The 12,055-nt window shown below is 37.6% G+C and overlaps 1 protein-coding gene and 1 pseudogene across 10 annotated transcripts in view; one reads left to right on the plus strand and one right to left on the minus strand.

Moving 5' to 3' along the window:
* LOC102148130 (cell adhesion molecule CEACAM6-like) overlaps nucleotides 1–12,055 on the minus strand; it is a 436,353-nt gene that overhangs the window by 217,744 nt on the left and 206,554 nt on the right. The window lies entirely within an intron of this gene.
* LOC100630655 (FUN14 domain-containing protein 1-like) lies at nucleotides 2,913–4,214 on the plus strand (annotated as a pseudogene).

Consider the following 12,055-nt stretch of genomic DNA (forward strand, 5'->3'; position numbering starts at 1 on the left):
TGGAGCAAGAGCAACCCTGCCACAACAGAAAGACACATATAGCCCACACAGGGAACACTCCAGGAACATTTGGAACTGGTGATGAGAGAGAGGCACACTGCTGAGCCTCACATGGCATCTCTTACATGAGGCCACCTCTCTAAGATCGGGAGATATAGCTGATCTGCCTAATACATAGATATAAGCACAGAGAAAGAGGCAAAATGAGGAGACAAAGAAATATGTTCCAACCAAGAGAACCAGCCAAATCCTCAGAAAAAGTACTAAACAAAACAGAGATAAACAATCTGATTAAGAGTACAAACTAATAATAGTCATAAGGATGTTCACAGGTCTTGGGAGAGGAGTGGATGAACTCAGTAAGAACATCAACAAAGAATTGGAAAACTTAAAAAAGAACCAATCAGAAATTAAGAATACAATACTGGAAATGAAAAATTCACTACAGAGACTCAATAGCAGAGTATATGATACAGAAGAATGGATCAGTGAGCTGGATGAAAGACTAGAGTAAATAATCCAAGCTGAGCAGACAAAAGAAAAAAGAATTAAAAAGAATGACAACAGTGAAAGGGAACTCTGGGACAACATCAAGCACAGTAACACCCACATTATATGTGCACCAGAAGGAGAAGAGAGAGACAAAGTGGTGGAGAATCTATCTGAAGAAATAATAGCTGAAAACTTTCATAACCTAAGGAAGGAAACAGACATCCAGGTACAGGAAGCACAGAGAGCACCAAACAAGATAAATGCAAAGAGGGCCACATAAAGACATGTTATAATTAAAATGTCAACAATTGAAGATAAAGAGAGAATCCTAAAAGCTGCAAGAGAAAGACAACAAGTTACATACAAAGGAAATCCCATAAGGCTATCACCTGACTTCTCCTCAGAAACCTCACAGGGTAGAAAAGAGTGGCATGATATATTTAAAGCACTGAAAGGAAAAAACTTACAGTCAAGAATACTGAATCCAACAATGGTATCATTCAGAATAGAAGGTGAAATAAAGTGTTTTCCAGACAAGTAAAAACTAGTGGAGTTGATCACGAAGAAACTAGTCTCACAAGAAATGCTAAAGGGATTTATTTAAGTGGAAAAGAGACGACCACAAATAGGAATAAAAAAATTATTTAAAAGAAAACAAACAATAAAATCACTGGTAAAGGCAAATATACAGCAAAAGTATCAGATCAACCATCTATGAAGCTAATATGAAAGCCAAAAGAGAAAAATACTAAAATTATCTATTTCCACGATAAGAGGGTAATGAATACACATGCTCAAAAAAGAGGTTACATATGATATCAAAAACATAAAATGTCGGAGGAGAGAAGTAAAAGAGTAGAGCTAGGGGCCAGCCTGGTGGCACAGCAGTTAACTTCACATGCACTGCTACAGTGGCCCAGGGTTCGCCAGTTCAGATCCCTGGTGTGGACCTACGCACTGCTTATCAAGCCATGCTTTGGCAGGCATCCCACATATAAAATAGAGGAAGATGGACACAAATATTACCTCAGGGCCAATCTTCCTCAGCAAAAAGGATTGGTATCAAATGTTAGCTCAGGGCTGGGGCTGGCCCCGTGGCCGAGTGGTTAAGTTCGCGCGCTGTGCTGCAGGCGGCCCAGTGTTTCATTGGTTCAAATCCTGGGCACGGACATGGCACTGCTCATCAAACCATGCTGAGGCAGTGTCCCACATGCCACAACTAGAAGGACCCACGACGAAGAATATACAACTATGTACCGGGAGGCTTTGGGGAGAAAAAGGGAAAAAAAATAAAATCTTTAAAAAAAAATGTTAGCTCAGGGCTAATCTTCCTCAAAAAAAAAAAAGAGTAGAGGTTTTAGCAAGAGGTCAAACTTAAGAGGACATCAACTTAAAATAGATTGCTATATACATACGTTATTATATATGAACTTCATGGTAATCACAAAGCAGAAACCTATAATAAATACACAAAAATTAAGAGAAAGGAACCCAAACATAATACTAAAGAAAGCCATCAAGCCACAAGGGAAAACAACAAGGGAAGAAGAAAGGAACAGAGAAGAACTACTAAAATATCCAGGGAAAAAAATGTAATAAAATGGCTCAAAGTATCCACTAATCAATAGTTAATTTAAATGTCAATCAATTACATATATATATATATATATATATATACACATATATATATGATGCATACAAGAGACACACTTCAGACCTAAAGATACTCAGAAACCGAAAGTGAAGGGATTTAAAAAGATACTCCATGCAAATGGCAATGAAAAGAAAGCTGGGGTGTCAATAATTATATCAGAAAAAAAAACTTTTACAAAAACTGCAACAGGAGTCAAAGAAGGGCACTACATAATGATAAAGGGAACAATACAACAAGAAGATATAACACTTGTAAATATCTCTGCACCCAACATAGAAGCACCTAAATATACAAAAAAACTATTAACAGACATAAAAAGAGAAACAGACAGTAAAACAATAATGGTAGGGGACTTTAACACTCCAATTACATCAATTGATAGATCATCCAAACAGAAGATCAATAAGGAAACATTGGCCTTAAACGACACATTACCAAATGGACTTAGTAGATACATACAGAACATTCCGTCCAAAAACCACAGAATACACGTTCCTCTCCAATGCACATGGAACATTCTCCAGGATAGATCACATATTAGGCCACAAAACAAGTCACAATAAATTTAAAATGGTTTAAATACTACCAGGCAGTTTTTTTCTGACCACAACAGTATGAAACAAGGAATCAACTACAGGAAGAAAATTGGAAAAGCCAGAAATATGTGCAGATTAAACAAAATTCTACTGAACAACAATTGGGCCAACAAAGACATCAAGGGAGAAATCAAAAAATACGTGGAGACAAAGAAAAATGAAAATACGACATGCGAAAATTTATGGGAAACAGCAAAAGTGGTTCTAAGAGGTAAGGTTTTAGCATTACAGGCCTACCTCAACAAACAAGAAAAATCTCAAATAAACAATCGAACAGTGCACCTAAAAGAACTTGAAAAAGAACAAAGCCCAAAATCAATGGAAGGAAGGAAATAATAAAAATCAGGGCAGAAGTAAATGAAATAGAGATTAAAAAAATAATACAAAGGATCAATGAAACTAACAGCTGGTTCTTGGAGAAGATAAACAAAATTGACAAACCTTTAGCTAGACCCACCAAGAAAAAGGAGAGAAGACTCAAATAAATAAAGTCAGAAATGAAAGAGGAGAAATTAGAATGGACACCTCAGAAATATAAAAGATTATGAGAATACTATGAAAAGCAATATGCCAACAAATTGGATAATCTAGAAGTAATGGATAAATTCTTAGAATCATACAACCTTCCAAAACTGAATCCAGAAGAATTAGAGAATTTGAATAGATCAATCACTGATAAGATCAAAAGAGCAATCAAAACCCTCCGAAAAAATAAAAGCCCAAGACCAGATGTCTTCCCTGGTGATTTTTTACCAAACATTCAAAGGAGACTTAATATCTATCATTCTTAACCTCTTCCAAAAAATTGAAGAGGAGGGGAAGCTTCCTAACTCATTCTACAAGGCCAACATTACCCTGATACCAAAACAAGACAAAGACAACACAAAAAAAGAAAATTACACTAGAGCCGTTCTTAAAGGAGTTGGGAGAGGAGGGCAGGTAGGTGTCACCTTCAGAGCAGGCTGCCAGTGGTATCATGGTGACCCAGAAGCCCCCTCCCCAAAAAACACGAAAGTGATGATGATTCTTATGAAGTGTTGGATTTAAATGGGCAGGCAAGGAGATGCCATTGGTAGAATCGAGTGCTTGGCCACAGTTCCAGACCTATTGTACAAAAAATTCTCAGTAGCCATTCAAATTATAGTGGGTGGAGTGACAGGCTGGTGTGCGGGATTTTTGTTCCAGAAAGTTGGGAAACTTCCAGAAACTGAAGTAGGTGGCGGCTTTCTTCTCCTTCAGATTGCCAGTCTGGCTATGTGCAGAGCTACTGGAAGAGAGTTGAAAAAGAATTAAACAAAGCAAAAAGACAAACTGAGAAATCAGCAAATAAGGCAGCACCAGAAATCAACAATACAATTGAGGAAGTAGCAGAATTTGTCAAACATAACATTGTGATATCCAGTGGATTTGTGGGAGGGGAGGCCTTCCATCTTAAGAATATGAATGTTCTATCACAGTGGAGTCTCCTGTGAGAAGAGAAGTGGTGGCGACAAGGTGGTCTCTCAGCATTACATGCTGGCAGATTCTCCAGGCAATGAGAAATAACTAGCTGGACAGGACCAAGCTTACAACTTTGCATTTTGCCATCTGAACCTTGGCAAACTAATATCTACTGTAAAACAACCTATATGACATGCATACCATAGTATTCCTCAGCAAAACATGGCTTTCAGTATTTTTTTTAATTTTCATTTGTTTAGAACTTAGCCTATGAAATATCACCATTGGAGGTAGATATGGAGAAAAAAAATCTGTTGGATATATGCTCCAATGAAATACTATCCTCGTTTTATTTAAATAAGATGTTCTTCGTTGTGCTGTATGGTATAGTGCCAATAATGAAAAACTAAAATTAAAAAATTAGAAATATTATAGCTTCAACTTTAGGGCTGACTCTGTTTTTAAAGCTGTTTGCAATATACAGAAGAACTGTAATGCCCTTTTTGTGGAAGGATTTAAAAATAATAGAATTATTAAAGATATTAAACAGATTTAATACCAAAAAAGAGAATTACAGATCAATATCACTGATGAACATCGATGCAAAAATCCTCAACAAAATACTAGCAAATCAAATACAACAATACATTAAAAACATCATTCACCATGATCAGGCAGGATTTATTACAGGGATGCAGGGATGGTTCCACATCCATAAGTCAATCAATGGATATACAATATTTTTAAAAAAATGAAAAATCACATGATCATCTCAGTAGATGTAAAGAAAGCATTTGACAAGATACAGTATCTATTTATGATAAAAACCCTGAATAGGGGCCAGCCCCTGGAACAGTGGTAAGTTTGACACACTCTACTACAGCAGCTCAGGTTTGTGGGTTCAGATCCTGGGCACTGACCTACACTACTCATCAGCCATGCTGTGGCAGCAACCCACATACAAAAAATAGAGGAAGATTGGCACAGATGATAGCTCAGAGCTAATCTTCCTCAAGCAAAAATAAGTGGAAGATTGGCAACAGATGCTAGTTCAGAGGGAATCTTCATCAGCAAAAACAAATAAAAATAACTGAATAAAATGGGTATAGAAGGAAAGTATTTCAACATAATAAAGGCCATATATGACAAACTCACAGCCAATAAGATACTCAAATGGAGAAAAACTTAGCAATCCCTCTAAGAACAGGAACCAGACATGGATGCCCACATTCATCACTCTTATCTAACATAATAATGGAAGTCCTAGCCAGAGCAATCAGTCAAGAAAAAGAAATAAAGGGATCAAAATTGGAAAGGAAGAAGTGAAACTGTCACTATTTGCAGATGATGTGATTTTATATACAGAAAATCCTGAAGAATCCACAAAAAAGTTTTGGAATAATAAATGAATATGATAAAGTTGCAGCATACAAAATCAACAGACTAAAATAAATTGCATTTTTATACACTAACAATGAAGTAGCAGAAAAAGAAATTAAGAATATAATCCCAATGTATTACTCCCCCAGAATACAACTACAACAAAAATAATAAAACAACTAGTAATAAATTTAACCAAAGAGGTGACAAACCTGTACATGGAAAACTAGAAAAAGTTGTAGAAAGAAATTGAAGAAGACACAAATAAATGGAAAGTTATTCTGTGCACTTGGATTGGGAGAATTAACGTAGTTAAAATGTCCATAATTCCTAAAGCAATCTACAGATTCAATGCAATCCCTACCAAAGTTCCAATGATGTTTTTCATAGAAATAGAGCAAAGAATCTTAAAATTTATATGGAACAACAAAAGACCCCAAATAGCCAAGCAATTCTGAGAAAAAGGACAAATCTGGAGGTATCACACTTCCTGATTTCAAAATACACTACAAAGCTATTTTAATCAAAACAGCATGGTACTGGCACCAAAACAGACACATAGATCAATGGAACAGAATCAAGAGCCCAGAAATAAACTCTCACATCTATGGACAGTTAATTTTCAACAAGGGAGCCAAGAACACAGAACAGAGAAAGGAAAGTCTCTTCAGTAAATGGTGTTGGGGAAAACTGGAAAACCACATGCAAAAGAATGAAAGTAGACAATTATCTTATACCATACACAAAAAATAACTCAAATTGGATTAAAGACCTGAACGTAAGGCCTGAAACCATAAAACTTCTAGAAGAAAATATAGGCAGTACACTCTTCGACATCGGTCTTAGTAGCATAATTTCAAGTACCATGTCTGACCAGGCAAGGAAAACAACAGAAACATTAAACAAAAGGTACTACATCAAACTAAAACGTTCACAGCAAAGGAAACTATCAACAAAACAAAAAGACAACCAAGCAATTGGGAGAAGATATTGGCTAATCATATATCTGTTCAGGGGTTAACATCCAAAATATATAAAGAACTCATACATCTTAACAACCCAATTAACAAATGGGCAAAATATCTGAACAGAAATTTCTCCAAAGAAGATATGCAGATGCCCAACAGCCACATGAAAAGATGTTCAATGTGACTAATTATTAAGGAAATGCAAATCAAAACTAAAATGAGATATCACCTCACATCCATCAGAATGGCTATAATTAACAAGACAAGATACAAGTGTTGGAGATGTGGAGAAGGGATAACTTTCAAAAACTGCTGGTGGGAGTGCAAAATGGCACAACCACTATGGAAAATAGTATAGAGATTCCTCAAAAAATTAAGAATACAACTACCATCCAATCCAGCTATTCCACTGCTGGGTATTAATCCAAATAACATGAAAACACGAATGCATAAAATATGTACACCTCTGTGTTCATTGTGGCATTATTAACAATAGCCAAGACTTGAAAGCAACCTACATGCCCATCAAGAGATGAATGGATAAAGAAGATACAGTGCTATACACACTGGAATACTACTCATCCATAAAAAAACATGAAATCTTTCCATTTGCAACAACATGGATGGACTTTGAGGGTATAATGCTAAGTGAAATAAGTCAGAGGGAGACTGTCAAATACCATATGATCTCACTCATAAGTAGAAGATAAAAAGAATGACAAATGCATAGGAACAGAGATTGGAGTGGTGTTTACCAGGAGGGAAGGGAGGACGGGGGAAGGCGAGAGAGGCAATTAAGTATATGTGTGTGGTGATGGATTGTAATTAGTCTTTGGGTGGTGAACAAGATGTAACCCACAGAGAAATTGAAATATAATGATGCACACCTGAAATTTATATAATGTTATAAACCAATGTTATCTCAATAAAAAATGATACATAAGTAATTATACACAGTGCCTGGTATGTGATGGGCCCTCAGTAAACATTCCTTCAATCCCTTCCCTTTGCCGTCCTATTTTCTCTCACTTCTGCCAATTTTCTCCTTTATCTCCTTTCTCTTCAGTGACTTCGTCTGAACTCAGTCTAACCATTTAGCAAAGAAGGCCATGCTACCCATCTCTTGTGATTCTGCTTCAATGCTTCTTGGCACGGAGCCTGATAGTCTACTCAAGGCAGTAGACTATATTTATATGGAGAGCTCTGTTGTTTTGTTTAAAAGTCATTTTATGTTCACTTAAAACTTATATAGACTTTCTTGTAACTTAGACCTGCCATTTCCAGTTCTGCCCTGTTATTTTATACATTCATTTCCTTATTTCATCCTTCTTCAGTCTTTCTCTTTACATCTTATAAATAAAGACAGTACAGAGACAAAAGTAATGCCCAAGCCACAATAGGTAATTCCTTTACCCAGATGAATGCTATTTGCAAGACATCCCCTGAAGCCTGTTTTTAGGTTTGGCTTTCAGCAAATCTAACTCTAGAACACATTTCCAGATCCCCAGGGACAATAACTGTGCCAGAAGCCACACAATCTGTGAGTATTTCTGCCTTGGAGTAAAACATTTTCCAGGATATTGTTCATAAGTTTCTGGTACCCAATCTTTCCACTCCTGGAATTTAAGCCTCCCCTGTCATTTTCATCTCCAGTTGGCCTGCCAGGACACTGCCAGAAAATGCCTGACCCTAGATGACCAGGGTGCACCATTGCATAGTCCGAGAATTATAAGTGTTTGCACTTACTCAGCACTCACTACGTGCCAGGCACTATCTGAGAGGTTTTATATGTAGCTACAGTCTTCATTAAAAAATACCACAAGTGATGTCATTTCCATTTTTATGGATTAAAAAAACTGAGGCAGAGAAGTTAAGTAATTTACCCAACATCACACAACTCCATAATTTTACCTCATCTCCCACCGAATAAATGTTAATAATTTAAATGGGGCAGAGGACACCCTAAGATTTCTGAGGTCTCCTGAATAAAATACAACCCTCCAGAATGATGTTTGCCTGCTCCATTTTCAGCACTCGACAGTCAGCATTTTGTTGTCCACCTAGCCCTTCACTTAGGCACCTGTGAAGCTGAGTACCTGAGGGTTACTGTAAATATTCGATAAGATTACCTTTCGACCTTGTTATGAAAAGAAATTAATCTTGTCAACTTGCTATTTTCCTGTTTAACCTGAGGGGTAACTCAAGCTTCACAAGGATTTAAGAGCTTGTTTTAAGAAGAGAATGCCTTCAAGGATCACCAGATAACAGCCCCTAGCTTCCCCTGAAGACCAGAAGTCAGATTGACCAGGGGCTTAATGAGAGTGAAAGAAAAATGGATTACCCCTGACAAGATATTTTCACATATTGAGGTATATGTGGTAACTATCCAAGTTCAAAACTGATTTGGCTTGAACTAAAAAGCCTTATTTATGGCCTATCAAACATGCATTGTACATCTGCATAATCACTGAGGTAAATAATGCACTCTCTTAAAATAAGAATGCATACTTCCCCTCCTACACCGTATTGGTAATACCCTATTGGTAATGCCCAGATTAGTCACTTTCCCTGCATCAGGGTCATGTTGACCTGCTAATTTGAAACTGAATAGCTCTTTGAAATTTTGATGGAAATGTATCCTGGGTGTGTTTAATGTATCTTCTTTGTTCTAAAAAGATATGACTGTACTAAAACGCATGCTTCTCTGGAAGGTCTTGTAAGGCCTTCCTGGGTTATAATCCTCACTCTGGCTCATAATAAACTCTCCCCAATTTTGATTTATAGGTTGTTTATGGATTGTTTGCACTTACACTCCTTTGTTTCTCCAAAACTCCCCATGCCACACCCCTTAGGCTTATAAAACATCCTGATTTCTCTCCTGTTAAGATGGATTTGAGAGGACCCAAGCTCCCACCTCTGTCTTGGGAAATTCAAATAAATCTTTCTCCATCTCCAAGCAATGATGTCTGTGTTTGGCTTGGTGTGCATCAGGCACACATACTGGAGATTAAGGGGTTTAGTATCACCTGTTCACTGACACCACTCACAATTGCACATGCCTTCATAAAAGCTTGCTTTTATGAATCTCAATCTCCTTTAGGAAGAAACATGGTCAGGTTCCCGTGTCCATTAAAAGTCACTTTTACTGAATTGTCAGCTATTCACACAGCCATTCTCTAGCCATAAAAAGGGTGCCCTAGGGAAAGGAACTGTAATGTGAAGGAATCAAGGGAGGAGGGAGAGTTCCTACAATGGTCACAATCAGGAGGAGACACCAAATGCAGAAACAGCCATAAGGCAAACCCAGAATTTATGGCCTTTGAACAATGGCAGCCCCACCTATCTCTTTCCATGCCTGTTGGCATATGACATCCTTCTCAGCCTGCCCCTCCTGGCCTTGTCTTCTTAGACCAACTAGAGGCCTGGGCCTGGGGCCAAAGGAAAGTACCCAGCACTGAGCTGTGTGGGTGGAGGGAGCAGAGAATAAAGTGTTCAGCTCATAGGGGACCTGACTCACCGATGTACATATCACTTGGGCAGGGAATGGATTAGTGAAGGGCTGCTCTGCAGGACTCATTGTTTAAGGAGTCACGCTTTCACAATACCGTCTGACTAGGAATTAAGGGTTTGGGAGGCATCACAGGTTTCTCCCATTTGTACATCCATTTGTCACTCCCTCTCCCTCTGTTGGGTTACATTCCTCTCTCCATAGGTCATTTATTTACTGAGTTGCATATGGGAAGATCTGTTGAATTCCTTAAAGCACCCAGCATTTAACTCAGTTCAAGAGTGTCTGTCATCTTAGTGATGAGCAGACACAAATATCTTTTAAAGGCTCTGCAGGAAATCTGAACAAGAACCTTTGCACCACCCACAATCCCTCTGGGGTTTGTGCTAAACACAAGAAGTGGACAGAAATTACTGTGTGCTGGAGACCTTTATGTTTGCACCTCACTTAATGCTCACAGTGACCCTTTGACATCAGGACTATTTTTCCTATATTGCAAATGAGAAGCCAAAATTCCAATAAGTCAATTAACTTGTCCCTTATCCAAGAACTGGGAAAAGATGGAACCAGGACTTGGACTCTCATATTTATGAATCTAAAGCTCATGTTCTCACTCCACACCATCCTAGCTACTAGAAATCAAAGAATGGAAAGACGACTGCTTCTACTAGAAATATTCATAAAAGGCCTAAATTAAGAGATAGAACCTAAAATGGGTCTTAGAATGAAGAACAATTCAGGAGGCTGAACAAGAGGGTGTAAGGGAGAAAGACAAATCCTCTAGCCTCTGGGTCCTTCTGGCTGGGCTATGAATTAAATTCACATGAGACAAAATAACAGGAGAAAATCAAACAAAGCTTTGTAACTTGTATACATGAGAGAAACTCAAGAAACTGTACAACTCAACAAAATGGTGGAAGCTGTTTCCTTAAATACTATCTTCAGCTAAAAACAAAGGAGGATATTGAGGATGGGGGCAGTTGGTTACGGGAGATTATCACAAAAGTACAGGAAACAAGAGTAAGGTTTTTATGCATATTTAAGTCTTTGCCTTCCCCACTGTAAAGTGTTTCTAGAGATAAGGTCATCCCCCCTTCTTCCTGGTACAGAGAGGGAGATGTCTTTGCTGGAGATCCAGATGGATATTTCCCTTAGAAATGTGAATGTCTCTTACAAAGGGTAAATTCTACTTTTCAGGGCTTCTCCTATGTCTGCAGTTTTTAAGAGTAACCAGCCAAAAATAATCCTCATGCCAAAGAGACACATTTTAGAGTGGCCAATTCTGATCCTCCACAGTCCCACCTTTGAAACTTTAAGAAGTTTCATAGTCCAGAAGCTGAGTGGCAGATTGTTACATTTCATTGAACACATTTCTTAGTCCTGATAATAGATCAGTCCAGTTAAATTCATTTTATTAGGTGGTGATGCAGGTGGGCTCAAAGTTAGGCCTATATTGTGAAAGCAAGAAATCAAGTATTTAATAAGAAGTATTTCTACAGAAACAAAAGAAAAACAAGGTTAATCATTGGCGCAAATTATAAATCAGTTTCTGAGTTCAGTGGACAGCCAGTTAAGAAGATTTCTAGATGTCAGTGTCGAAGCATCTTTTCCAGCTTAAAATGTCTCTGATGATATCATCAAGTGTTCAGATGTCCTTTTGAGTTCTTTACACAGCAACAGGAATGCTATCATGGTGATCTCTCTTAAGTTTATATAAAGTTGTCCAGCTTCAGTTTGCAGAGCTTTAGGGATAAGGGTGATTTCAGTTCACAATGATTTCAAATAAAAATGATGGGGAAAAAATTGAAACCATTAGTTTGGAGATTTTTAGCAAGATATTTCAGGAGACTAGAAGAACTCAGTATCTAGTATCCAGTCTTGTTTACAAGTAGAAAACAAAAACCTCAAACACAATTAACAGATCTAGGATCTAATATCCACAAATGTGTATTATAGTTTTTACTGAAACATAATTTTTCTCTCTAAAATTACTCTCATTTTTACCAAAGATAGCCAA

This window comes from Equus caballus, chromosome 10 (genome assembly GCF_041296265.1).
Source record: "Equus caballus isolate H_3958 breed thoroughbred chromosome 10, TB-T2T, whole genome shotgun sequence".
NCBI classification, from domain to species: Eukaryota; Metazoa; Chordata; class Mammalia; order Perissodactyla; family Equidae; genus Equus; species Equus caballus.